Source organism: Plectropomus leopardus, chromosome 7 (genome assembly GCF_008729295.1).
Source record: "Plectropomus leopardus isolate mb chromosome 7, YSFRI_Pleo_2.0, whole genome shotgun sequence".
In the NCBI taxonomy this organism is placed as follows: domain Eukaryota; kingdom Metazoa; phylum Chordata; class Actinopteri; order Perciformes; family Serranidae; genus Plectropomus; species Plectropomus leopardus.
Window position 1 is genome coordinate 17,830,937 of NC_056469.1, and position 6,000 is coordinate 17,836,936.

A 6,000-nucleotide genomic window follows, 5' to 3' on the forward strand; every position below is an offset into this window, starting at 1 on the left:
GCTAGATTTAGGCACAAAACCTCTTGTATATAGTTAGCAAAATATCACTCACGTTTTAGTTTAAATTACCTGATTTGGGCACCACAAATATGGCTGGAAAGGTCCAGACGTGTAGTTGAAAAGACTCACACTTTTTGTTTGTTGGTCTTGAGCAATGGTCAGCTGCTATCTGCTTTTTGGCAGCTGTCTCCTCTAGGTGTCATGCCATCCACCCGCCCGCTAATGGAAGACTCATTTTATATACATGTAATCTCATGTAATCTCAACTACATCATATTTATGAAATGTACAAATGTAACGTATTTGTGGCTTGCTGAAATGTACAATGCCAACATTTTATTCTGGCGACTGGGCTGAGAAAATTGTGACCTACATTTTAGCTAAATATGATAATACATTTGGATTTTTTTTTCACTCAAACTACAGATTATATCTATGACTACCTTGGACTATGAAATCTTACATAGTAGCAGTAAATTTAACACGAGACAGCCCTCAAACATCAGGCGTATCCTCCAGTGTATTTGAGTGATGACGTTATTTGGAAATTGCACAGATGAGCAAACATGGCAGCAGCAACTTTAATGGAGCTTGGAGCCCTGCTTTTCCCACTGTCTCCGACCTGCTACTCCACCAACACGTGCCTCATGTATCCACACACACATGATTCCCTCAGAGATTAGCCTGTGATATAGTGTGTGGCGTGAACTCCCTTGCATGCAGATGCCTTGGGGACCTTTTCAGGGGCCCCCATTTTATTCTCTCAATATATAGTGATAATGAGAGAGCCCTTAAACCCTCCTTGAAAAATATTTCCCCGGAGCAATGCTCCCTCCGGCTGCATTCCTTAGACCTCACTATCTTGTGTTATAAATCTCCTGGAATATCCTAAAATGTAGAAATAAACCACAAAATAAGGTGTTGAACATATGTTTGTTGAATGATAATTTATTTGAATGATTATATTATTGTTATTCGGAGGTTAGAATGAATATTTTTTTAGTAACAATTTTTCCTTTGAAGAGTGAGGTTATTATGTGGTGTTTCATTCAGGCCATTATTACTGGCTTTCGGTGTTTCCCTTATGATTATGTCTCTAGTCAATACATTGCATTACCATGCCATATAGATCATGAGACAAACCCCAGCGGTCCATGGTCACAAGCCACAAATGGCAAAACGTTAGGAGAACTGAGCCAGAGCTCAAAAGAGGCCCCTCGGCACAAGCTTGGAGAAGAAATCACGAGTCTTACGAGCCCTCTGGGTGTCATTTTGCCTTGTGGTGCGTTCAGGCAACACTTACAAACACGTCCTGCCCAACTAGCTGGAGAGTAGCAGACTTGCTTTATGGGCTCAGGATTGGACGATGTAAGGGAGGTGGGCACGTAAAAGTGCCTGCTCGCAGGAATCAAAGGGAGGAGACGGCATCCCAGGGACGCCAGAGCCCCACTGGGATTCTCTCAGACAGCAGAGGCCAAGTTTGCCAGTCCTCATCTCCTCAGTGGAGAGGCCACTTCCCTCAACCACTGTGGTTCCTCAGTATCACCTATCAGCCGGGTCAATCAATGGCTGAGATAAAGCAGTTCCTCGGGCCGGATGGTCTTTGAACACAGCAGGGGGAGAACTCCCCCAGGTCTCTTATCTCATTAAACTTGAAAAGGTATATTAATCCTTGAAAGGCTAAGATAACAGCACGGATGACACCAGTCAGGGAGACTGACAGTAATGTAAACGCTATCTATGGTGGGTCATCAATGTTTCATTTCAGGAGACAAGAAAGGATGTAAAGTTCTTCTTCTGCTCTTGAAAGAAAAAAAGTCCCTTGTTAATTCACATGCAGTGCAAAACAACACATATTCCAATCATACATACACAACTCTTTGAAAAGCTTACCAAACAAATCAAGCTTTACTTTTGAAATATGGTTTATGGTATTAATCTCATAAAGTATATGATTTAATGTGAAACGACAGGCACACAAGCCATCAAAGAAAGAAATCTTGGCCTCACAGACATCCCAGGCCACAACGAATCCAACAGAAATGAGTCGACTGCACACCCATCTGACATCAGTCCTCTTTCTTTATATCCCTTCTGTTTTTGTGGTACACGTTTTCACACCAGCACACAAAACAGTCTCCTCCGTTCTCTGCCAGCGCTGCACTGTCCTGCACCCTAAGCACGGTTAACAGCACATGGAAAGAAAAACACCACGTTGTACGACTAGATGCCAGATTCATACAAATCTTGACATGCACACAAGAAAGCTGGAAAATTTCCTTCATGTGCTGTTTTAGCCCTCTGTCATCTTCAACTCCGGTGGGCAGAGTCTGAAGTCGTGGAGGTTCCTCTAACAAATGACTTCCTCATTCACCCCGACTTACGAGGCAAACATATTTATACACACTGTGTCAAACTCTAACAGAACAAAAATGATGAAAACACGAACTGATTTAATTTGTTAACAGCTAACAAACACATTCTTCATCATAGATTCATGGCATAAATTTCATTCAGCTCCCTCAACATGAACTATACAGGAGCAGGGGTGTAGCACCAAATTCTGGGCCCCACACAGAAATGTTCACTGTGATCCCCCACACACCTTCTCTGCTGATCCACATCTCTCTCACACACCTTTTGAAAATGTTTGTGCTTTAACTTAACCTTGTCACAACATGACAGAAAACTGAAATATAATGTTTCAAGACATGTAACATATCCGTGGTCTGCAGAAACGTACAATGCCTACATTTACTCCAGCGATTGAGTGTTACAGAAGCAAGGCCTCACAACTACCTGTCAATCGTCTGCTTATCCCTGTTCAAGGTCAACAAAACCGATACACACCTGTTAGCAGAAGAAGAAAAAGAAGAAGAAGAAAAAGAAAAAGAAAAAGAAGAAGAAGAAGAAAGGTCATTTGACATGGATTCCATAAAACCAAACAAACTTCGTCCTTAACCGACTGGACTATGTGTTCTCTATATCTGCCTACTCTTATTCAGGGTCCATATTTTATGGATGGAAATACTGACGCAATGAGCGTCCTGTTGCAGAGTAACTAGTTTCTGCAACAAACGTTAAATTTCTGCATGTCCTCATTTACTGTATAAAAATCCCAAAGCAGTCCACTTTAACAGAATGTCATAGGATTGTATAGAGCCATGTCATCTGCAATGTGAACAAATTTGCTTTCAGTGTAGAAATGTTCAAAATATTTGTCCTGTTTGTTAGGTTCAAGTAGTTTCATTGGATTTTTACAAACGCATGTTTGGATGCCACCACTGGATGCAGAACTTTGTTGTCAGTTTTGTGATTTGCTGAGTTGAGTCTTGAGGAATTGGCTGCAGAAAATAAAAAAAAAAGGCATCAACAAAGGTGTGTGTGCTAAACTCACCAACTGAAGGGTTCCTAGCCAAATCCAGAGGGTACCTACACGTATTTGGATGCATGTGCTGACCTGGGAGCAGCATGAGTTAACATGTATTAGTTAGAAACCACAGACAAAGGAACATTTCCACAGCTGTTCTGAGTTAACTGTGATAATCAAGGCTGCCAGGTGAAGGCAAGGCCTCTCATTAAGCAATTTTATTCTATTATCATATGTGATTTCATCTGCACATTTATTCTGGGGATTCTCTTTTCAATTTTTGTATTTCTCAAAAAAAATCAGAACTTTAAACTGTGCATATATTACTCACAGTTGGGAGAAACTGCAACTGAAAACCTCTTGCACCTGTTTAGAAACTGTCTCTGAGCACTGTGACAACCCATCACACTAACCTAATTTTTTTATGTCCTATACGTCCCATCATAGCATTATATACACACTGAACATATGAGAATCCAACTGGAGTCTGGACTCTTGTCAGATTGTATCTAGTAGTGACATTATGGAAGTACAGGATACATGTTGTTTGAGAGGTTTTCTGGAATGTGTGTTAATATTTCTGCCTGTGGTGGTCAGGTGAGTAGTTTTGGCAATTCAGTCAAAACAAACAGTGACTCATGACAGTGATTATAAGGTGAGCTGTAATTGTCACTGTGGAGCTGACCAGCTCTAAGGTCATAATGTAAATTTAAAAAAAAAGAAAATAGCAGGTTTTCCTTGATCTGAATTGCAGATTGTGAAGGCTTCAGCTGGCGTGTCATTCAACAGGTTGGAAAGAGAACCTTGCATGCAGTACTTTTCTACATCTCCCTATCATTAATATTTGCTTGTTTTTTGGTAAAAATCTAATCTATAATTACAGAACAAAAGTTTGCAGGTAAACAATGTTATCCGTAATTTTGCTGTTATTGTTTACTTCTGTTGTGCATTGCCCAGCACCCTCTGTGGATGAGACATGCCTGATTACATTGGTTCACTGCAAAACTGGCGGAAACGTGGGCTAGTTCGGTACATAGTACCAAGATTCCAAGAATCCTAAACAGAAAAACCAGAGCTCTTTTTTAAATCAATAGCTAGCAGTTGTCGCCGGCAGTTAATTACATTCACTGTGGATCTCTGATGTAAAGCTGATGGCCACAGAAGGATAAACATTTCAAGAACAGCATATGGTACAATAGTTGCAGGAATACTAAAAACAAATGATAGAATTTTGAAAAAGAGACAATTTATCAAACTCACTTAAATATTATATTTATTTCATTTGCAATGACCTACTTTCTTGTCATTTTCAACATGCAAAGATCTTGAAAAGTCTGTGATGTATCACATAAAGAAAGCTGACACAACACACTAAACTTAATTTACGAGGAATGCACTATTAGGTTGAGTTCATGTGGTGCGAATATATGTAGGCCTGTGGGTTTTAAGTGTTGAAAGCAATGCAGTGCTTAGAGAGCATTTTATTCTTAATGTGCTTCTTTACATTGAGATTTTATTTCATGATTTGGTTTGCTGAGTGTTGTATGTTTTCTTATTGATCCTCCTGCATTAGAAATAAAGCCATTTGAGTTTACACCTTGAGATCTTTTAAAGTCCTCATTAACATAGTCTATAACACATTTTAACATGTATGTGCACCCTGCATCCAAAAACCTGTTTTTTACAGCACTGTAGGTGCTAAAAATTCGGGCCTCAGTCTAATCCATTTAGAGGAAATAGGTAGGCTTATGTCGTCCTTACTTCCTTACACCTTTAAAAATGCTTGTTTGCTTTTACAACTGGCTCTGTGGGCAGCTGGGGAGGGGCAGCACAGATGGATTTGGGCTTCGTTATTTTTTCTGCCTTTGTAACAGCTCATTTAAAATCACAAGGGCCTGAAGCCCAAGACAGATGGAGTCTACTTAAGAAAGAGTCAGTGTCTCATTTAACTCAAATACTTCCTAATGTGAAGTAACTCTTCACCTTTGTGAATATACTTTAGGAGCTCTCATGAAAGTTTGTATGAATTGTATTGTTTTATATGGTATACTATAAAAAGTTTAGCCATAGTGCACAAAGTGTAGCAGAAAGCAGGCAGTCGTGTGAAAGACAGTTTTGCAGAGAGCAACATTAGACTATGAGTGAACTTTTCCAGGCTCATCATTGCGTGTATAGCATATCAGGCCAGTCCCATGAACTAAGCTTGCTGTGAAATTGCTTAAGCTTGGTTTGAAAGAATCTGCGCAAGTAATATATCACCCTTTCGCAGCTCACCTTATCTTGACTGCTCTAATACTGCCACAAGAAGCCTTGCTTGCTAACATCAAAGACATGTTTTGAAAGCCTCTTAAGCTCCCTATAAAGGGTTACAAAGATCCCCTGAAAATAAGGAGCTGGGTTATAGTGTGGGAAAAGCAAGCTGGCCTAATGATTTAGGCAGTCCATTTGAGATGGTGATGTGGAAAATTATTGGGAATATAATTTGTGATTTGAAATGTAGAACAGAAAGTTTTACAAAGTTTTTCAAAGACTGAATGCAGTGTTTTTGTTTTCTTTCCTATGCATGCAATGGACATATGTAGAAATTATCTACAACAGAGCATCAGAGGTAAATGAACTTTTATTTAAAA